Source organism: Rutidosis leptorrhynchoides, chromosome 10 (assembly GCF_046630445.1).
Source record: "Rutidosis leptorrhynchoides isolate AG116_Rl617_1_P2 chromosome 10, CSIRO_AGI_Rlap_v1, whole genome shotgun sequence".
Taxonomy (NCBI): Eukaryota; Viridiplantae; Streptophyta; class Magnoliopsida; order Asterales; family Asteraceae; genus Rutidosis; species Rutidosis leptorrhynchoides.
Window position 1 is genome coordinate 141,962,894 of NC_092342.1, and position 25,146 is coordinate 141,988,039.

Here is a 25,146-nt window from a genome sequence, read left to right on the forward strand (position 1 = left end):
AACAATGCATCGTTTCAAGTTATGAATTCTAGGTTTCATCATACAGTTAGATTAGGTTTTCATAACATCATTGTTCACATGTTGCAAGCACATTATCACTATTGAAGAGTAACAATGTAGATAATGGTTACATCAAAACTTTCATGTATTGATGAAAATCAAGTTACAAAACGTTAACCCATGTGAACACTATGAAAATCATTATTAATCTAAGTGCAAACGCATTATAACCAAAAGAGGGTGAGAATGTGAAGAATGTTAACATCAAAACACTATGTATTGATGATAACCAAGTTTTCAAATCAGTGACACATATGAACGTTATGAGAATAAGTGTTCATGCAATTGCAAACACGTTTCCACAAAAAGAGGGTGAGAATGTGAATAAAGTTAACATCAAAACATTCGTGTCTTTTTGTTAACTAAGTTTGCAAAATATTGATTATACAATTGAGCCATTTATACGTACACTTCAAATTGAGTTAAAGTGTGATTGTATAGGAAATGGAAAGGACAAATGATGTGGAATCAAGAGACAAATGGATTTACAATCCACCCAACGGTGTGAAAGCACAAATTGCCTACAATAAGAAATGGATTAGTTCCAAAAAATCATAGAAAGGAGAACGGTAAACTGCAATAAATTTCCTGAAGTAGTTGAGAAGTTTTCATTTGGGACTAACTGCATTCCTTTTCTTGGAAGGACTGGTTTATCCTGAACTAGTGAAGGAGTTCTATGTCAACTTCAGTTTTGAAAATGACAAAGTGAAGCCTCATCTCAGTAATTGATGGCATGAACTCACTATAGAGCACTTCGGCACAATCTTGTGTGTTTATACTGTAGGGCTTTACTTCTATAGTAGGAGACACAAGCAGGAAAATTTGCGCGAGTACATAAAGGCAACCGACGTCTTGAATCACTTCTGCAAATCAAACACTTACCACTTAGAGATTCTTGCTAACGGATTGATGGGAAGGGATTTATTACCCAAGTTCAACATTTAGAACAAGATAATAGATCACAACATCTACTACAAACGGGGAAATCATACAAATATTCATGCTACACAGATATTTGCCATGTGGGCTATTGAGTTTGATAAGACCATCAATGCAGCCTTCCTTATGGCCTCATGGATGAACAAAGTACTTACATAATCGACCAGAAGACTTCCCTATGGTCCACATCTCTACTAGATGTTTGCTCATCTCAAGGTTGCTTATCACATCTCGCATGCTCCCTCTCTTGAACCTATTAACAAACTCACTACTGTCAGAAGTAGCCATCAACCCGAAACATCTGGCAAGAGACACGCAAGCTCATGTAGTGACTCAGAAGATATTGACAAATACGACCCGGGTGAGGCATACGAAGAAAGGGAAATTGCTTCTAAAAGTGAGGAGGAAAACATGTAGGAAAACTATCAAGAATTCTTGAACATGAACATAAATGCAAGGGTTGACAAGATTCTTGAAAAATAAGTGAAGAATAGAAAGAACAATTCCATGCTCATGAAAGCCATGAAAGATATGGTAAAGGCGCTTTCATGCAAACGAGTGTAGAAGGAAGAGAAGGAATGTGTTATAATTTTCTATATGTGATACTTATGTGTTTGAACAATTGTTAGTTTATGATGATAACTTTTTGTATAAAATAAATTAGCATGCTTAAGATCAATAAGTCTAAATAACAAGAACAATCAAACAGACTCTGTACGGTCTATACCACGGTCAACCGTAGAGAAAACCATTGACAGTCTGTTAAAACCATATCCTTAAATACACCACAAAAATCCAAATTTCATTTAAAGTGCTTTCAGAAGTCAGAAAGAGAATAATTCACATAACATAATCTCTCATCTCTCAATATGGCTTTGCACATTAAAAGACTCTATTACACCAATTTGGAAAGAAAGCATTGAAGCATGCTATCTTTGGTGTTATCTAAAATGCTTTCAAGAATCACCTCTTTAAGTAATCAAATCCACTAGCATCCAAAGCAAGATCAAGGGATGAGACTCATAGCAGAAGGACGAGAAATTTTCTTCCATCAATTTTCAACCTACCTTCTTGCTAACTTCTTTGCAATAAAATGGGACACCTTTCTCAACCTAAAAAGGACCATTGTACTCTCTTCACATCCAAGAATTCGATGCAAACTTTTTCTTTTCACATGATGAGAAAATACTATTTTCTCTCGATGGAAAAAAGCTACTATCTGTCACTTCACGAATTTGAAAGCATCATAAAATTCCAAGAAAAGGACTAAAGTTATTTCTAAATCCAAATTCCTTCGATGAATTCCCTGAGTGGATGGAAAGAGACAGTGTCCTAGAAACACTGTGTGATGGATCACTCCAACCAAACTCTATTAACAGTGATGGACTTCTATGTCTTCATCTCTCTTCAACATATGATCTTTGGCAGCAAGTCATTACCATAAATGTCTACGGAAAAGGAGAAGAGCTCTCGAGACTAAATGCAAATGAAATTACTCTTTTATGGTGTCTCTAGAGATCTTTTGAAGTAAACATTGCATATCTTATGGCATCAATAATGAAAAATGGTGCTCAAAACCCTCATCTACTTCTTTCTTATGGTCTTCACCTAAACAAACTATTTGCACATGTTTGACTCAACACTTCCTTCTATTATGCTACTCAGATCTCCTGGTGCCCAATCAATAAAGCCTCAACGAGACCATTTTATGAATAAGAATTAGATGATCCTCCAAATTTTAACTTTCTCTCTCCTCGGGAACAAAGAATAGTGATTCATAGAAACACTCTAAGATTTGGACGATTCTTAACCAAGCTTGAAAACATCATCAAAGGTGGTTGTCGCTTTCACGAAACTTAGATCTTTGTCACCACCATGCAAATCTCTAGAGAGATACTATGCATATTCATATCATGTACTTGTGCTCCTAAAATGTATCTAGTGAGATACTATGAGATACTATGAAAATCTCTAGTGTTACAGGAAAACTTGTGCTCCTAAAATGTATCTAGACATACTTAGGATGGTCATAAAGTCCCAACCAAGAGTTGCTCCTTCCTTGTACATGTGTTGGACATTAATGCATTAATCTTGCAAATGCCACATTGCAAGTAAAACTTACATAGCCTTGGTACAATGTTATTTCATCACTATATGTTTAATCCTAAATTAATTAGTGATCTCTTGCTAGTCTATAAGTATTACTTGACTACTTTCTATTAATACATGAGTATTATTTGACTATATGCTAAATGTCAAACTTGCTAGTAGTTACTTTATATATATATATATATATATATATATATATATATATATATATATGTGTGTGTGTGTGTGTGTGTGTGTATGTATGTGTGTGCATGTGCATGTGCATGTGCGTGTGTGTGTGTGTGTGTGTGTGAACTTTGTCTTACTATAAGCCATAGGTTAGGAAACTAAAAATGTATGCTTAGCCTACCCAAATGCATCAAGTGTAACTTGGTTGATAAGAATTGTTATATCATAATCAAATAGTCTTAAGTGCTTACAGAATTATAACACACATATTGAAGATATCAAAAGAGACATGTCTAAGTTTATTAACTTGTCTAATAATGGTTTAGTATTGATTAACATGATGTCTTGAAACATGCTTAATTAAACTTATTTGATTCACTAGGTAATACATCATTAACACATCTAATTAATCCACGTGTAAGCTTGAACATGAATAATAACATGCTTAGTGATTAATTAGATTATTGTCATCAATGACATGTTGACCAACTAATAAGAATTACGCAAATGTGTTAAAACAAACAAAATATAATGACAAATCTGAGATTACCTCAATTAGTTATCAAGACTTGTATCCAAGAATGTTGGACTTCTCTCTTTGGTTATGTCAAGTCACTATCAAAAGGATACAACCAAGGAGAATTATACACTTAATGTATATGGTACTTGTATAGGAAGTTGGGTATCTTTTGCAGGTATTAAATAAAGTAAAGAGGCCAAAAGAACCAGGCTTGAATGGATTCAAAGGGCCAAACAATGGTTAGATGAAAGTGACCTGACAATGTGCGGTCAGCCCACGATCGACCGTGCGCCGAGCCACAGGAATGGCTAGTTATTTTATCTCTCCTTATAAATAGAAAGACTTGGAGAGCTTCGAAGTTTTAACCCTCTTGAATGCTTCAACTCTAATTCATCAAAGAATCACAAGATCATAATATATATATATATATATATATATATATATATATATATATATATATATATATATATATATATATATATATATATATATATATATATATATTATATATTTGTGATTAACAAGAGAAGTTCTATGATCTCATAGATTTTAGAAGTGTTGTAAACTTACTATCAAATTACTATCTTTGTGAGTTTACTTAGTGTTGTATTATCCTTTGAATTGTCTTTGGATTTTCATCACTCAAAAAGGGTGAGTCTTGTACTTTGTAACTAGAAGCATAAGCTAGCTGAGCTATCATCTTCCTTAAAGGGAACTAGAAAGTTGATTAATTCTATTGGGGATTAATACTTTTCCAAGGTGAAGACAAGTTGATCTAAGTTAGAGGTAATCTTTCGAAGGGATAGAAAGATTACTTTTGTTGTCTACAAAGGAGCACACGACTTGTAAATCGGATCTCCACCGAGTTTGGACAAAGAGGCTTAGTGAAGCAAAACTACCGATTAGTGAATCGGGGAGTGGATTAAGGTAGATTAGTTAACATCCACCTGAACCACTATAAATCCTTGTGTTTATGTTCTTTACTTTATATTCCGCATTACTTTAATCATAAACACTACACACATTGAGTTTGAGTTGATTAAGTTGATCAAGGATTGTTCTAATCTTGTTGATCATCGAAAAAGTTTTAAAAATCATATTAAGTAACTATTCACTCCCCTAGTTACTTACAGAATCATATTGACACTCGATCCTAAATTAGCTAATTCCTTTATCTCAACATTATCGCCTCCCATCCTATACTACAAAATAAACATTCGTAGATCATCAAGTTTCTTCGAAAATGAACTATTGCACACATTCTCTCGCATGCATGCCGGTAGAAAAGATGGATCGTAGGAAAAGATGGATTGCAAATGATAGTTTTAGATTTCTCAGATGACTTTATCTCTTTTCATTTTTAGTTTTTATCAGTTTCAACTAGATCCTCGATTTCTTAAGAAATCTTTTTAACTCTACCATCCTCTTCTTCCTTTCCGGTCTCTTCTTTCTCTTCTTCTAATTCTTCCTTAACTTCCTCCCCAGTTGCATATGGATCAGACTTAAAAAATTTTCATTTTGTATTCTTCTCCTAATGCGTCTTTTCCATAGATTTCACACATCCTAGCTCGAAATCATTTCAATTTTCCATTATATTCATCAGAGCTTATTTCATATGGTGAGACTACATACGAATCAATCTCTTGTGCTTCCGATCTTTCTTACGCTTCATCGGGATCATCCTCAAATGGTTCACTTTCTTCATCTGTGCTCATATTCTAGAATAAAGATGGATGCTCTATCCCTTCTATCAATGGAGATTTTGTTCACTTGGGCAAATTTTACTGCCTTTCCTCTATCAACTTTAGTATTACCAGCAACCACCTACTCTTCCATTAGCTTGGATAAGAGATTCACATTCCTCTTTAGGTTTTGAATCAGTTATTGGTGATTATTTTGGACTTGAGTGATTTGATCGTTGATGGACTCGGTCGCATCAGTTTGACTTTTGATGAAAGTAGCGAGAATACCCTCCAAATTAGGATTTTCTTGAGTATTAACAAAATTAGCAAACATATTTGGTGCAGAGTTTCGGGAAACTAAGTGGGTTTCCTCTTAGTGGAGCAAATTGATTAGGATTAGGTTGGTAAGGAGGATTCAGGTGATGATTGAAATTTTGAAAGTTCTAATGATTGTTGACACATGAAACATTCTCGATTTGTTACATGGTCTTAGTCAATTCACAATCTTTCGATAAATGCGAACCTCCACATAACTCACAACCAACTTTCATCGTGAAGCTCTTTAGAAATCTTCTCCAATTGTCTATTAAATATAGCCAACTGGGTAGTTAAAGCAGATACTTGATCATCCGTTTCAGTACTCCCTACCCTAGTAGGACGGAGTAGTTCACTGTCTTGATGCCTGATATCAGTATGGTCATGTTTTACTAGTGATATCACCCATATTTTAACCTTAATATTAACATAATGATATATAAACATACAAAATCTAACAAATTATAATATTAAGGGGTCAACAGGCAGAATTCCAAAATAAAGCCAAAATAGGGTTTTTAACGAGGTTTTTAGCACTTATTCTATCTAAGAGGTATACTCTACCTACTTAGCCTTGAAACATGTATTCTTAAACTCATTACAGCCATTAAGAACTCTTAAAGTCTAGAATCCACAAGCTTAAACTAAAGAACAAGGCAAAGTTAGAATTAGGGTTTCCCAAAACCCTAGTCTCAGAGATCACTCTAAAACACTACTCCGGAAGGTCAAGAGGACTAGCAGACATACCAACACTCAATTGAAGCCCATTTATAATGATCTAACCATGACCTAGATCTTGTCTACATCTGGTTGAAGAAAACAAGAGATTTCAAGACTTACATACACTAGAAACACACACAAAACCCTAATCTCTCTACTTTAAATACAACTACACGGGACATCCAGATATGATTCAGGGGGTTGTGTATGGCTAATATAAGTATAAGGAACCTCAATAAAGTGTATTTGCTGAATTTCAAGCAAAAACGTATATCGGTGCTTAAAAGATAAACTATCAGGAATCTGTATACGACAAACACGGAGTAAAATGCACAAGTAACCAAACATTTACACCAACTGGCAACCCAGTTGGTGTAACTGGCGACCCAGTTACATAAAACTAGAGACTCGGTTACATAAACTGGCGACTCAGGAAATAAACTGGTGACTCAGTAAATGAAACTCGCGACCCGACCTCTCAAACTGGCGACCCAGATTAGCTAACTGGTGACCCAGTTAGGCAACTGGCGACCCCTTTAGCTAAAAATGGCAACCTAAATTCTTAACTGGCGACTCAAAATCTTCAACTGGAGACTAGGGATTGGAAACTGGCAACCCAGTCTTCAAAACAGGCTACCTAGTCCCCTATAAAAGGATGCTATGATCGATTTCAAAACACACACCTCACACACTAGACACACTAGACACACTAGACACACATCTTTCATTCGACACTCTTTCGTGTTCATTTCTAGTATCTATGCACCCACTCTCCCAGATAAATATCAAAAACACTATAGTTATACGGAAGAAAAAGTTGCAATAGCTAGGTGTTAACCGTAAGTTGTAATAATGGATGTTGTTGTAATGGTGGTTCAATTTTATAATCAAGAAAAATGGTGTTGAATTCAAGACTATAGAGTTACACTGCTGATTTCACTATCTTTAATTACTCCGGTGATATCCAACTCCTTAACTCTAATTGCATATATATATATACATATATATATATATATATATATATATATATATATATATATATATATATATATATATATATATATATATATATATATATATATATATATATATATCATGAGTTACTATTATCGTCGTGATCTGAATTTAATGAAAATCATGTTTATAACATATAAATGGAACTAAGGATATTAATCGATTATAAAGATGGTAGAGATTAAATATATGTATATTTAAACTTGGTTTAACTAAAATACTAGTTCACGGATTACCATTTCCATCTGTTTGTGTGGTTAACGATTTTCTTAAACATAACACGTCAAGACTTTACTAAAATAGTTAATTATCTTTGGTAACATCTCAGGTGAGATTGAAGTAATTATATATATATAATTATGGAAGGGCATGGCTGGCCATATTGGTTGAGATAAATAGTTTGATTGAAAAAGAGGTTTTTAGTCAAAAGTGTAACACCCCGTTTTTCCCCGTACATGATTTATAGGTGTATTGTGTATGTACGATAGGCGTATAAAGGGTTCGGGACATGTTTGGGTGTTGAGGTCTTGTATGCAAGGAAAGGTGTCAGACCACGTTGAACGTCGCGGCGCGACAAAGGAGGCCGCGGCGCGGCATTTATCTGAAATCCAGATCAGAAGCTTGATTAAAAATGATCCCAGAACTAGGCAAATGTCGCAGCGTGACATTTAAGGTCGCGGCGCGGCGATACGGGCAAACTGGTACCAGATTCTTGTAATTTTAAATAAGGTTCAAGGGCAATTTGGTCATTTCACGTTTGAGCCAGATTTGAGGCTTTAACCTCATCCATTCATTTCATTTCCTAATTTCATTTTCCTTTTCATTTCATTTTCCCCTCAAAAACTCAAACACCCATTTGATTTCAAAGGGATTTTTGGAAAGGAAGAAGCGGGATTTGATCTTTGGCGTAATTGACAAGTTTGTTCTCCTCGTTCTTGGATACACGGTGATACTAGTGGTAAGCTCTAACTCCGAATTTCATTTTCGTGTTCATCATTCATTTTTGGGGCTTTTGATTGTATGATTCATAGATGGAACCCATTTAGTTGTTAATTGGAAATTAACACCAAGATTCGGGTTTGTAAGTGTTAAAGGTGAGTTTTGAGTTGGTTAATGATTTAACCATGTATAAGACTTGAGAATGGTGTATAATCACTAGTATTAGTGATTATTGATGTTTTGGAGACTTTTAGGGTTCTTGTGGTTGACTAACTTTGACTAGAGTCGAAATTAGGGTTTGTTGAGGATTATAACCTGAATACCGATTCGATGAGGTTTGTAAACTTAAAATGGATTAAGTTGAAGTATAAAACCGAGTTAAACATCTTTTGGTGTCAAAACTTGTAAATGGTGAGATTTTGACCTTATGGGTCAAAATTAGGGTTTATGGGCGATTTTGAGAACGATAAGTGTTTAACACTTGTGTTCGGGTTTAATTGGCATATTAGGGCCATTATCACTTGTGTCAGTGATTATTGGTTAGTTTGGGCGTGGTTTGTGCTTGAAAGTGCAATTGGTTCGAATTTGCACTAAGTGTCAAATTGGGTTGGTTTGTAAATCCACCCTAATTGTGTTGTGGTATTTATGATTATGGAATAGGTACTTTCCATTGACGAGTTGCGAATTACTTGGAAGCATTTTCTTCAAGGCGACAAGGTGAGTGTTAATATCCTATGTGCATATGTATGTGTAGGATGGGTGCGGGTCGGGTGAAGTGGTTCTCGGTCATAGAGCTCACTTCACATATAGGTGGATTGATGGACTTGTGTATAGGTCCAATTGGCACGGTTGTGCGTTTTGGTTGACAACCTTTGACGAGGTGCACACTTTGTGTGTACGTTATCACATGGGCGGGTGATGTGGATTATATAACCCCAATGGCGAAGGGTTAATATTGTGAGTGGAATAATTATGCGTTCATGTTTATGGAGTATTTGTTTGTGGATGTTATGGTAGCATCGAGTGTGAACCATGAGCCGGTAGCACTATAAAAATAGATGTGAACAACGAGCCGGTAGCATCGAGTGTGAACCACGAGCCGGTAGCACTATAAACGAGGTATGAACCACGAGCCGGTAGCCTCGAGTGTGAACCACGAGCCGGTAGCACTATAAACAAGGCGTGAACCACGAGCAGGTAGCGTCGAGTGTGAACCACGAGCCGGTAGCGTCGAAGTGTGAACCACGAGCCGGTAGCACTATAAAAGAGTATGACTCAAATACGTATGGTGTGAACCACGAGCCGGTAGCCCCATAGCGTTATGGTTAACCATATTGTATTTGTGATTGTTTAGCATGTTAAATATTGTATACGTATAATGTTGTATTGTCGTGATGTAGCTAACCCTCCGGGTGTAGCTTATTGGCATTTGTTCACATTGTCGTTGGTGAACTTACTCATTGTTGATGTTGTTAGCTTATTGCTTAGTGATCGCACGGTATGCTTAGATTAGCTTGCCTTTATGCTTGGATGCTTCGGTATGCGGTATTTGTTTATTTATGTGGCGTGTCCATTTTATACATATATATGTATGTAGTATATTATCATTCACTAAGCGTTAGCTTACCCTCTCGTTGTTGCTATTTTTATAGGATCGCATGCTTGGCGGCTCGGGTAAGCTTAGGGATTAGAGATCTTGGTTAGGTTGCTAAGAAGATCTTGCTTTTGTACTCGATTAGGATTTGGGTAGCGTAGTCCCAAATCACCATGCTCGGTTTTGTTGGAAACTAAACTAGTCGGGTCGTATATGTCCGTTTGGACAATTAATCAATGTATTAAATGTTTTAAGGTTTATTAAACCTTCTATTGTATAAAAGATGATTATCGAAACACAATTGGGTCCTAAAGTATTATTTAAGGCGTATTAAAAGGAAAAATTTTATGGGCCGGTTTTAATACGGGTTGGGTCGTTACAAGTGGTATCAGAGCATGGTCTAAGGGATTTAGGCGACTTGAGATAGGTGCCTAGACTTAGACTGTTGTGTGTGCTTATTTGTTACGGGACTTGTAGGTGAACGGGTCGGAATAGGTTATAGTTAGTGCCTTGTTGTAGGTGGACTAACATCGATATTGGTAATGCGGATATTATTAATATATTAATTGTGTTGTGATAATATTTCTCACGTATGTGTATATCGCGTAGAATTTTGTTTGTGTTTGTTTATATCATCGAGCGAGGCGGCCGTTGTACTAACGAGTTAATACGGCGTGTGTGCGTAATAAGGACTTGCAAACCTTATTACGGGTGCAAATCGTGTCTATCAAGTGATGTACGAAGAGTGTTTAGCAAGATGGACCGGTGTGGAGTGTGTGCTTTATACGTTCGTGATCTAATCGCTTTGCATTCCTTAGAATGGCAACAGAAAATGGGATCGATACGAACGAAGTGGAGTTTAACGCTAGAGTTGCGGCCGCCGTTGCAGAGCAAATGAGTGCGTTTCGAGAAGAAATGGATAGGAAGTATTCCGAAGTTCGGGGTAGTAGTGAAATGGAGCGTTGTCTTAAGAGCTTCATGAGGACTAAACCTCCGATGTATGACAGGAAACCGGATCCTTTGGTAAGCACAACTTGGATCTCGGATGTCGAAGGGTGTTTTCGTACTATTGAATGCCCTCCTAAGAAGAGGACAAGACTCGCTACTAGTTTGTTGCGGGGTAGGGCAAAGGATTGGTTGGATGGTAAGATTGATCTTGTCAGTGGTGAACCGTTTATGGCGTTATCATGGGACGAGTTTAAGAAGGAATTCTTCGAGGAGTTCCGGACTTCAGCCGATTTTTCGGAAATGCGTAATGAGTTGCGAAATTTGCAACAGGGTTCTATGGATTTGAATACTCTCAAGACGACCTTTATGGCGAAGGCTCGTTTTTGCCCGGAGTATTTGGGGAATGATAATTTGTTGATGCAAGATTTCTATTGAACCTTGAATGATGACTTGAAGAATGAGATTAGCCGGGGTCACGCGAAATCGTTTACGGAATTATTCGCCGTAGCTAGAGGTTTCTAGTCGTATACGAGATCAAAGATTGGTGAACCTTCAAATGAGAGAAGGGTTGTTTCGTATGGTGCTCCGAGTAAGAGGACTAAGGGTCCGAGTGTGAGCACGGGTGGTACGCGAACGGGTATACCGGATTCTAGTGCATCTAGATGTTACAATTGTGGCATGAGGGGTCACAAGTCTTGGGAATGTTCAGTACTAAAGGGTGATGGTATGGTGTGTTTCAATTGCCAAGAAGAAGGACATCGTAAGTCGGAATGTCCCAAGTTAGCGGGGACGGGTGCGGCAAGGAGACGTTAAGGTACGTTTCATTTTGATAAATATGTCCTTGATTATTTATTATGTGCCGTTGAGTTTGAGTTTATTCGATGCATTTTGTTGTGCATGTTATTGTTATGGGTGAAATTCCTAATGGAAGTACCCAATGGTGACGTTGATTGTCGAGCGAACGGCGTAAGACTTGGTGCCACCAAGCATTCCTTAGTAACTGGGAAATGTTTCTACCAAGCCATGGAAATGGTTTTTGGTGTTAAATTGTTAAGCGTGTGTTAGCTATAGTGTGGAAGTTAATGAACTATGAAGTTCGTCGGGTGGTTGGAACCCTTGAGATCGAGTGTTTTGAATCTCGATGTATGTTGGTAATGGAGTTTATATGACGCGACATTAGGTGTTTCATACCTACTAGCATGGTGTTCGACTCCGATTATATTGTGGTTACATTGTACTTAGGGTACCGGAGTGAAACCCTTAGGTACATGAGTGATTAAGTGGAAATTGACAAACTAGAGCAATTGGATGATTGCGAGGGTGTGGTTTGTGTAATCATGGTACACTTTTTGTTCGAAGTATTTAAAGATTGATTGAAATCCTTCGTGTGCTCATGGCTGGAGCAAGATATGGTGATGGGTCGTGTGGGCCCAATCGTTTGTAAAGTCTACCTTTAGTAGCATTGTACGGTTGTACGAGTTGTGGATATGCGACGTAGTTCCAAGTGGGGGAGTTACACTCCCGCACGAGGAAGTTTTAGTGTGAGATTTCGGATGATGCTTTTGGTAGATCCGGAAAATGTTGTCGAGACCTGGTTTTGGTCGATTTGTGGTAGATTACAATTTCGGATAAATTGTACTTATGGTTTGGATTTGAATTATCACCGAGGTGGTAATGTGGTAAATCTCGTTGAGAGATAATGGACGTGTTTGGTGAGCAAGGTGAAATCCTTTGGTTAAGGGACGTGTGTGTCGGATTCTCTTCTAGAGAATTATTGTTTTGTGCCTATGTTTGATATATGTGGTTCTTGCTCGAGTGTGTGAATGGTTAGTGGTATCCGTTAGGATTCACTATGGCGTAGCAGAGCGCGATGTTACGCTACTCGTTGTTCGAGGCCAAAAGGGCGTTGATTGATGAAGCATGACTTTCGGAGTCCGCTGACTTCATCATGGTATTGGTGATTGATGAAGCATGACCTTTAGGGTCCGCTGACTTCATCATGGGAATACGCGATTGGTGGATCATGACCTTCGGGGTCCGCTGACTTCATCGTGGGCGTAGTGTTATATCGGTGAAGCATGACTTTCGGGGTCCGCTGACTTCATCCGGAGTTGAGATTGGTGAAGCATGACCTTCAGGGTCCGCTGACTTCATCATGGTAGTGGATCGCGTGTATTTTTGGATTCACAATGACGCGTGTGGTTTCAGTCATCTTATTGTGGAAGTGAGTCACGTGTAGTTCAGATTCACAAATGACTAGTGTGGTTTCGGTCATTGTATTGAGGAGTGAGTCTCGTGTAGTTCGGATTCACAAATGACTCGTGTAGTTCGATCATTCCTTCGGGATAGTGACTCTCGTGTAGTTCGGATTCACTAAGGCGCGTGTAGTTCGGCCAATCCCGATTGTTGTTGTGGTGAAGGTAGTGAGTCACGTGTAGTTCGGATTCACTAAGGCGCGTGTGTTTTCGGCCAGCCTTCGTGTTGTGTGATCTGTCGGTTGTTTTATACACCGATGGTGGGGTCGTAAGGACCGTGATGTTTGAACTATCGGTTGTTTTATACGCCGATGGTGGGGTCGTGAGGACCATGTTGTATGATTAGTGAGGCGATAGCCATGTTTCGTTCACATGTTGCTACGGGTGTGACGATAGTCGATTTTGTACACCTTGGGATTAACGTTACCATAGTCGTTTTGGGCGTTATCGGTCATAACCGTTTGTTATGATGTTACGGTAGTTGCGTATTGGTCGTATTGCGCACTACAAGGGATGTATAGTGTTTGGTGTTATCCGTAAGGATCCGTTTGGTTCGGTCTTCATCGCTTCGGGTTGTTGACCTTAGGTTGAGACTTGGTTGTTTTTAGCATCGTACTCGGTAAGGGTATGCTAAGGAATTGATATCTCGGTACGAGATTGGTTGAGTTTTCCTGATGTTAGGGAATGAGCATGGTTTTAGTGCTCGGATTGTGGATTTGATAAATCGCGGGTGACGATTTAGTTCTCAAAGGCAATTCAGTAGGAAGAATTGCTTAGGAAAGTCGGTTGGGACTTATGTTTGAGGACCGTGCAGTGTGGTCCATTTGGGTTCGTGACTAGGATCACGAGGTCATGATCGAGTCTAAGTGGGGGAGAGTTGTAACACCCCATTTTTCCCCGTACATGATTTATAGGTGTATTGTGTATGTACGATAGGCGTATGAAGGGTTCGGGACATGTTTGGGTGTTGAGGTCTTGTATGCAAGGAAAGGTGTCAGACCACGTTGAACGTCGCGGCGCGACAAAGGAAGCCGCGGCGCGGCATTTAACAGAAATCCAGATAAGAAGCTTGATTAAAAATGATCCCAGAACTACGCAAATGTCGCGGCGCGACATTTAAGGCCGCGGCGCGGCGATACGGGCAAACTGGTACCAGATTCTTGTAATTTTAAATAAGGTTCAAGGGAAATTTGGTCATTTCACGTTTGAGCCAGATTTGAGGCTTTAACCTCATCCATTCATTTCATTTCCTAATTTCATTTTCCTTTTCATTTCATTTTCCTCTCAAAAACTCAAACACCCATTTGATTTCAAATGAATTTTTGGAAAGGAAGAAGCGGGATTTGATCTTTGGCGTAGTTGACAAGTTTGTTCTCCTCGTTCTTGGCTACACGGTGATACTAGTGGTAAGCTCTAACTCCGAATTTAATTTTCGTGTTCATCATTCAATTTTGGGGCTTTTGATTGATGATTCATAGATGGAACCCATTTAGTTGTTAATTGGAAATTAACACCAAGATTCGGGTTTGTAAGTGTTAAAGGCGAGTTTTGGGTTGGTTAATGATTTAACCATGTATAAGACTTGAGAATGGTGTATAATCACTAGTATTAGTGATTATTGATGTTTTGGAGACTTTTAGGGTTCTTGTGGTTGACTAACTTTGACTAGAGTCGAAATTAGGGTTTGTTGAGGATTATAAACCGAATGTCGATTCGATGAGGTTTGTAAACTTAAAATGGATTAAGTTGAAGTATAAAACCGAGTTAAACATGTTTTGGTGTCAAAACTTGTAAATGGTGAGATTTTGACCTTATGGGTCAAAATTAGGGTTTATGGGCGATTTTGAGAACGATAAGTGTTTAACACTTGTGTTCGGGTTTAATTGGCATATTAGGGCCATTATCACTTGTGTCAGTGATTATTGGTTAGTTTGGGCGTGGTTTGTGCTTGGAAGTGCAATTGGGTCGAATTTGCACTAAGTGTCAAATTGGGTTGGTTTGTAAATTCACCCTAATTGTGTTGTGGTATTTATGATTATGGAATAGGTACTTTCCATTGAGAGTTACGGATTAGTTGGAAGCATTTTCTTCAAGGCGACAAGGTGAGTGTTAATATCCTATGTGCATATGTATGTGTAGGATGGGTGCGGGTCGGGTGAAGTGGTTCTCGGTCATAGAGCTCACTTCACATATAGATGGATTGATGGACTTGTGTATAGGTCCAATTGGCACGGTTGTGCATTTTGGTTGACAACCTTTGACGAGGTACACACTTTGTGTGTACGTTATCACATGGGCGGGTGATGTAGATTATATAACCCCAATGGCGAAGGGTTAATATTGTGAGTGGAATAACTATGCGTTCATGTTTATGGAGTATTTGTTTGTGGATGTTATGGTAGCATCGAGTGTGAACCACGAGCCGGTAGCACTATAAAAATAGATGTGAACCACGAGCCGGTAGCATCGAGTGTGAACCACGAGCCGGTAGCACTATAAACGAGGTGTAAACCACGAGCTGGTAGCATCGAGTGTGAACCACGAGTTGGTAGCACTATAAAAGAGTATGACTCAAATACGTATGGTGTGAACCACGAGCCGGTAGCACCATAGCGTTATGGTTAACCATATTGTGTTTGTGATTGTTTAGCATGTTAAATATTGTATACGTATAATGTTGTATTGTCGTGATGTAGCTAACCCTCTGGGTGTAGCTTATTGGCATTTGTTCACATTGTCGTTGGTGAACTTACTCATTGTTGATGTTGTTAGCTTATTGCTTAGTGATCGTACGGTATGCTTAGATTAGCTTGCCTTTATGCTTGGATGCTTCGGTATGCGGTATTTGTTTATTTATGTGGCGTGTCCATTTTATACTTATATATGTATGTAGTATATTATCATTCACTAAGCTTATTGCTTACCCTCTCATTGTTGCTATTTTTATGGGATCGCATGCTTGGCGGCTCGGGTAAGCTTGGGGATTAGAGATCTTGGCTAGGTTGCCAAGAAGATCTTGCTTTTGTACTCGATTAGGATTTGGGTAGCGTAGTCCCAAATCACCATGCTCGGTTTTGTTGGAAACTAAACTAGTCGGGTCGTGTATGTCCGTTTGGACAATTAATCAATGTATTAAATGTTTTAAGGTTTATTAAACCTTCTATTGTATAAAAGATGATTATGGAAACACAATTGGTTCCTAAAGTATTATTTAACGCGTATTAAAAGGAAAAAATTTTATGGGATGGTTTTAATACGGGTTGGGTCGTTACAAAAAGTATATAACCCCATAAAGAAGTTCGGACATTGCACTCGATTTATTCCAACGTCCATGATGAACTTATATCAGTCTTTAAACTTACATATATGGAATCAGTATGGTCTTTTGAAAGTCTAATAGTCAATTTATTGTTAAGAAAAACTGTAATATTAAATGGGCCACCGTCTTATTCGGATATCCTTAATGAAGTCCGCATATACTCTTCAAGGGTGCAGTGTCAAAGACAAGTAAGTAACCCTACAGTCAGAATCACCCTTGGCTTAAAGATTTCCAGTGACATCCTGATTTGAAACTGGACCAGTTCAGGAGGGCTTTAAGTTTACAAAAAAAAAAACCTATTAGAAAACATTTTACCATCTCTATCATTAATATATTCGATTAAGTATCCTTTTTTTAGCAAAAAAATTATTATTATTATATATATGAAGGAGTTACTTACAACAGGGTACAATTTGAGTACCTGTAAACAACACAAAGAATATGACTATGAACTCTAAAAGACTACCAATATAAACAGAATGTACATTCACTAGCGCAGATAGAAGGAGAAAGCTACACAATTACGTATCAAGATATTATGATGGGTTCACACGCCATTGGCTCCATTCATTTTCTTCTTTCACTAACGATTAGCACACCACTCGAAGCTTTTTATTTGAATCTTGTTAAGATTTACCGAAGCACATACGATTTTTCCATATGTAATAGCCGCAAGTCCACTCAAGAGCTTGCCATAGCTTGGCCCCCAAGCCATTTTAATCTTTGGATTCTTCCCACAAGACCAGTCATCAACACTCAGATTGCTTACCGAGCCTAGATTCCACCACTTATAGACTAGTTCCCATACTTGATTGGCGTGTTTGCAAAATATAAATGCGTGATCAATGGATCCGATCCCGTCATTCCAAGTTAGACAACACACCACCGAATCTAGATCAGTTCCTTTCTTATCTAACTCAATGAGAACCGACATTCTTTTTAGTTTGGTCCTCCACATGAAAATCTCTAATTTTTTTGGAACTAAGTTGTTCCTTAGTGTCTCTTGATCTGAGATGGATTGAAAAAGCAGTGACTCATTGATTAACTTTGAAAGTCTATTAGTGTTGAATACTTTGTTCTTGTTAAAAGTCCAAATCCATTTATCCTCCCCATTACTTGCTACCCGAAATGATTCCAGCATGCTGATTAGTTCGGTTAGTTCTCCACTGGTCCTGCCTCTCGGATCCCTCAACCATTCTAAAAATGTCACACATTCTGATCCATTCCATTTTACTCGATCTTTAACGAAGAAGCCCTTGTTCGAATCAAGTAGGAATAGTCTTCTGAACCTGCATTTTAATTTGACATTCCCAAGCCAATAGTTGTCCTAAAACTTTGTTCCCTCTCCATTACCGATTTCCTTTTTAAAGCTACCTTTGAAGTTTATATCCAAGTTATCCATGTCCAGAGTGTTTTTAATGATGTAGTACCATGTTGCTCCATAGAAACTTCGGATACAATCTGACATATCAGAATAATCACCAAGTTTTCCATGAAACCCATAAATACTTGTAATAGTTTTTTTCCATAAAGCGTCCTTTTCCATTTTAAATTGCCACCAGCATTTGCCCAAGAGAGCACGATTTTTCCAGTTTAAAGTCCCATTACCCAACCCGCCCGACTTATAAGAGCATAGAACCCAATCCCATTTAAGCCAACAAATTTTTGAGTATTCAACCGTTCCACCCCAAAAGAAATTGCGATGAAGTTTTTCTAAAGATTTCAACACACCTAGGGGAGCTCGGAAAAAAGAGAAATAATACAATGGGAGGCCATTGAGAACGGACTTCACGAGGTTTAAACGACCACTGAATGATAAAGTTTTAGATCTCCAACTGGAAAGTCTGGACTGAAACTTTTCTAGGACAGGAGAACAATCATCGGCTTTGTTCATCCGGGATCCAATGGGATGACCCAAATATGTAAATGAAAATGTGCCAAGTTTACACCCTATCCGGTTGCTCATTACGTTCAACTCTTGGCCATCTATTCAGATGCCGTATGAGAAGCTTTTACGGGAATTCACTTTTAATCCAGAAACCACTTCAAAAATCTTAAGTAGCATCATAGTGTTAATCACATTTTCATGACTATATTAACCAAAAAACTGGGTGTCATCTACATACTGTAAATGAGAAAGTATTACCTTATCCGACCTAATTTCAATCTCACGAATGAGACCCTTATTAACAGCAGCTTTCGACATTAAATTTAGATTTTCGACCGCAGAATAAAAAGGAAGGGAGATAGAGGATCCCCTTGGCATAAACCTCGGCCTAGATGAAATTCATTGGATGAAGAGCTATCTAGGAGCATCAAAATCGACGCAGAAGACGGGCTGCATCCATTTTCGCCATTTATCCTTGAACCCCATTCGTTTAAAAATATCGAAAAGAAAATCCTATCTGATACTGTCGAATGCCTTTTCAAAATCGACTTTAAAAAGGAAGCTCGTCTTTTTGTTTTTCTTTAGATCAAAAATGGCTTCGTTAGCAATAAGCACACCATCAAGAATAAAATGCCCTTCCAAGAAAGAACTCTGCTCTGAACCAATAAGAGAAGAAATGACTTTACGAATCTGGTTAGCAAGAATTTTAGACACGATTTTATAATATGAGCCAAGAAGACTAATGGGTCTGAAGTCATTCAACGTGATCACATTCAGTTTTTTAGGAATGAGTGTAATAAAAGATGCGTTACAACCTCGAGACATCTCGTTGTATGTCCAGAACCAATCCAAAGTAGTTTTAAGATCTTCTTTGATAGTCTCCCAGAATCTTTTGAAGAATTTAAAATTAAACCCATCCGGACCTGGAGCTTTGGATCCACTGCACCATTTGATCGCAGCCCAAATTTCATCTTCCTCGAAAGGCTTTTCCAGTTCAGTTGCATCGAGGTCGGTTAACTTTTTGAAAGGTAAGTCATCCTCCAGGTCTGGGACTCGAGTTGAATTCTCATATGAATCTTTGAACAGGCATTCGAAATTTCCTGAGGCTTCTTTTTTTAATTCACCCGTATCTTTAACCCATGCTCCAATAATATTCAAACCTCTGATGTTATTTATGTTTTGTCTTATTCGAATGAAAGAGTGAAAATATTTTGAATTCTCGTCGCCCTCAAGAATCCACCGTGTTTTTGCTTTCTGCCTTAACATATTAGTTTTTTTATTTTATTTCTCGATCCAATCTTTCCTAGCACTCATCCATTATGCACGTTCTTGCTCGTTGATTTGCCCTTTTTCAGCTTTTAGTTCGAATTCTTCCACTGATTTCTTAAGTAGCTGAATCTCACCATCGATATTACCTGCAAATTTTTTGAAATGACTGTTTAATTCAAATTTAATTGCTTTCAACTTGTTCCTGAACCTATAGTCAAGAATGGATCCCAATGGTTTACTATTCCATATTTGTGAGACTGTCTGAACAACTTCATCAGACTCCCACCATACATCAAAAACCCTGATCGGCTTAGGCCCGAAATCAATCACTTTGTCATGTAGAACCAATGGTGTATGATCTGAAATATATCCTTCTAAAGCAGCCACTGAAAGCTCACTTCAACAATCTCGAAAATCTTCAGATACCAGAAATCGATCGAGTTTACTGAACTTTGTACCATCATCGCTAACTCTAGTGAACAATTTAACCTCTAACGGAATATTAATGAGCTGAGTTCTATAAATGAAATCATTAAACATCTTAGTACAACCTGCATAAAACACACAGTTTAACCTCTCATCCCTATTCCTAACTTCATTAAAATCACCACTAAGAAGCCACGCTACACCACTGAACTGCATCAATTCCTCCAGCTTATCCCAGAATCTCCTCTTTTTATCATCATCATGTGGTCCGTAGACGTTAACAATAGCAATTTCCTTATTTAATCCTGCCCACAAACCCTTAATTTTTACATAAAACTCATTCTATATGGCATGATTAACATTGAAAATTTTGTCATCCCACAATATTAATTGGCCCCTTGCACTTCCTATGGCTGATTCTTCTACAAACCCAACATTCTTCGATCCCTAAATCGAGTGTACCCATCTATCTCCCACCTCCTTTAAATTAGTTTCTTGAAGCAGTAAGATATTAGGTTTTTCATTATAGTAAAATTTTTTAACCCAATCAAACTTGCCATCACAATTAAAACCACGAACATTTAAAGAGGTAATCTTCATTAATAAAATAAATTAATCGACACGAATACCTTGGTTTTAAGCTCTATCCTTCCATCGGACCCCCAATTTATAGCTGAAGGCTTTGAATTCTTTCAGAGATTCTGGATTTTTTTGAAGATGCATCACCTATATCCTCCAAACTCTTGGATAAGGCTATGATAGAATTAGCCGACTTTGAGATTTTGCTTCTTTTTTTACTGATTCTTCTCGCCATTTTTTTGCATTGAGAATTTTGGAAGAAGCTTTCCAGCTGCAAACCTTTTTCCGCATTCTCTGTCGATCTGACACGAAGCGATGGGATCCTTCGGAATCACAGCCCCTGCTTACTTTTGATTTGTTAGAAGGAATCGTCGTCTTTGGTTTTATCATCGATGTACAGTTTGCTTTGTTGTTGTCTGTTGGCTGTGATTTTATGTAATATACGAAGCCCAATAAGTTATCGATTCCATCTTGGGCTGTGTTAGGCCCAGTAAGTGATGCACCATGTTCTATTTCCCCTTGTCTACCAGGAATATACTTGCCATCCTCTTGACATAAATGTTGGGCTCCCAACTCTTGTGGCCCAATATTGATTCCAAATTGGGCTTTGCACTGGTCCTTGATATTTTTATCAACTTTTTCTTGAACATTTTCCCTATCACTTTCCACGTCACCATCTGCATTTGTTCCATCATTAACAATATTTTTGGAACCCAAAATACGCCGACTTTTTCCTTAATCACCTGTGTCATTAATATTCGAAAAGGTGTCAGAAGTCTGGAGGTCGTTAGTCCTTTCAACTTCTTTCTTCTTTGCCTTAAAGGTTCCATCCCCACCATGACAGGAACCTTCATCTTCCATTTTTTAGTCGGATTTTCAACTATTTTTCGATTGCAACTGTCGTTTCTAGTCGAAAGATTATCATGGATTTCCAATTCGTCATCACAGTCATTACTTTCAGACCCCCAAATATTATCACCTGACTCTTCCAAATGTAGTTCAATAATGTCGTTTGTGTCTTCCATAACTCTCACATAGCATATGGACTTCCTTTTCCTTAGTTGAATCGTCTCATGAATGAATTCACCCCAAACTCTTACCATAACTTTGCCGATATAACAACCCTCACATTTCCATTCTAAAATTACTAAGTTGCCTTTAGGGTTTCATTGTCGTATTCTGTGTATTAGCATTAGGGTTGTTATTCAGATATAATAAGTGTCCGAGTAATTAAAACGATCTGTAAATTAATGCTTGTAATTAATAACCTGAAACCTCAACCTTAGATATTAATTAAGACCCTAATCTTATAAACACTAACCCTAATTTTTAATTTAGTAGTATAAACTCTAATATTATAGACCCTAACTCTAATCAAATTATTATGTATATATGTGATATATATAACTCTGTAACAAAACTATATAAAGTTATATAATTAGCCTCATAATTCAGATATGGTGTCAAATATCCAAATTACCAAACTTGATGTAATAAAACTTAAAGTGATAAATTAAAATAATTAATTAAATTAATTTAAAAAAAAAGTAATTAATTAAACAAATTACTTGTTCCCTAAGTATTCTAGATCTTTCCTAATGACTTGGTCCGTACTCTAAGTAATCCTACCCTAACTCTAATTATTCCCCTATAAATACCCATCTATTCCTAACCCTAAAAATCATTCAAACCCTTTTATTCTCTTCTTACTTGTTGAAACCCACCCCAACTCACAAAAATCATCCGAATAATTGTTGCTCGTTACAACTTTGTTCGTCTTCTTTTCGAGGTATAGCGCTTAAACTCTAAACTTTACATTTAATATTCTTACTAGTACGAATCGTAAATAATAAGATTATAAATTTACAGAATTTAAACCAGAAAAACAATCACATATTTTCGATATAATGCATCGCATCATATGTTTGGATATAATGCATCGTACAAAAAAATAAAATATTAATACGCCGTAATAAGATATAATGCATCACACGTTGGATTTATAATACCTTCATGATGCGGTGCATCATGGATTGAGATGATGCGCATCATATTTTTTTTTATGGTGCGTCGTATCGAATTCGTGTTGCGTCGTATCGTTTTATGTTTTGATATAATTATTAAACCGTGTTTTTTTCGAACGAGTATAGTAATATTATTTATTTTAAACTAATATAATTATAATAGAAAAAAAAAATATAGTTTTCATAACTAATTAGAGTATACACGTTTAATGGATTGAGACTAAAATATATTGTTAAAAGTATTAAGATTATGAGTAATGTTGGTATTAGTTCTTGAATTAATGAAAAAGATAAAAGTATGATTATGAATATCATGTATGAATAAAGATTATGGTTATTGAATAATAAACTAGTTAATATAATTAAGAGTTATGAATTATGAATTGATCATGAAGTATTATGATTAAGTTTAAAAGATGATAATGAATAATGATAATGAATTAGGTTTGATCATGAATTCAGAATGAATAATGATAATGATTATTAGTGATAAGATTAAAGATTAGACCTTGGTATATATACTAGGTGATTAATTGGTTAAAGGCTTTAATGAAAGGTTAAGGTTATGTATGGTGAACATAATAATACAAGATTATTGTTAGGGTTGAAAGGTGATAATTGTAATAAGGTTGAGTATGATTATGAAGTACTAATAAATTGTTAAGAATAAGCATGATGGTTAATGATAGAAGTTTATGATTAGGATTAGTTATTATGATAAATAGTTTATGATTTTATGTTAATGTTATTAGGTTTTGATTATGATAAAAAGCTATGATTTTAAGATTAGTAAAGTAGTAATGGTAAGGATATACATGCATGCATGCATACGTATGTAAGTACATATATATAGGTAGGTATATGCTTGTGTATATATTTAGATATATACATACGTGTATATGTATGTGTATGTATGTAGATGTACGGGTGTGTATATGTATGAATGTGTATTATGTAAGTTATATAAGGTTAGTAAACATAATAATAATAATAAAAGTAATAAGAATATATATATGTATCATCTTACACTTATATATATGTAACACATATACCTAATATATATATACTATATAGTTATGAACATGTATGATCATAAATAAAGAATGTATATATGTATCACATACGTATTTATTTATATATCTAACACATACAAAGATTATAATATGTATGTATATAAAACATGATAAGTCTTATAAGGATGGTTAATTAATAATGGGATCATTAAAGTAATTAATGAATAATACTATTAGTATAACCTATACACTTATCTATATAGTAACACTTAAGTACACTAAGCATATTATCACTTATATAAATATAACTTTTCTCGAGAACGGCCACTGTTAATATAGTTTGCTATATTAATAAACAAACTGTATGTCTATTAGACATTAACTAATCGAACATAATATCTCTAGGTTGAGATCTCCGTGTTCAAACCTCCGATCATATAACTTGTGTGGAATATCTATCTGCTATTAAAGTGAACTTCATAGCCCCACTTTTTAACTGTTTCTATTACTTATTTTGAACTTTTGGGGTGAGACACATGCTTGCTTTTAAACTGTTTTACGCTTAGACACGAGTACTTGAAAACTTTATTTTGATTAGTTCAAACTGTGCTAACATGCTTTGATTCATGCTAAATCCCTGCCATGATATCGTTAGTTGCTGGAATTTTGGCAAGCTTAGTTATTGTGAGTAGCGATATTGAGAGTGACGTCTCTATTCGGATGACCGCTGGTCAATGGATACATAATAATGATTCAACGACACGAACATGATGTGTTTAGGGTAACTTATGGTTAGTTTCGATATCATATACACCAGCACTACTACCGAACTGATAAAACCTTATAATTAAATCTTGTGGTCTAAAAACTTGTTATGATTATTATACCTATTTTGTTCACTCAACCATTTTGGTTGACACTTTAAGCATGTTTTGTCTCAGGTGAAGATTGCTAAAGATTATTTGCTATTTGGACTTTGCTGCTTTTGGAGTCCGCATTTATACATTCATATTATTGCATTAGAACATTAAAGTTTACAATTGTAATGACTTAATACTTTTCGCTGCTTTAATACATTGGTTATCAAATAAAACGTCTCATATAGAGTCGTTCTCCTTTTTACATACTTGTGTTGTGATATTGTGTAGTCATATTTACCCGGCCCTTTTTGGGGGTATGACATAGTGGTATCAGAGCCAGGTTTGTTATAGAGAACCAGGATTGCATTTTATGTGTGCCTTATGTGTTAGTTAGGTGCCTTAGCAATCTATAGGACTATAACCTTTCCTACCTTAGTTTAAGCACCTTACTTATTTGTCTATATTCTTGCCTTAGTTAAAGTGCGATCCTCATTTCTATGCTTGC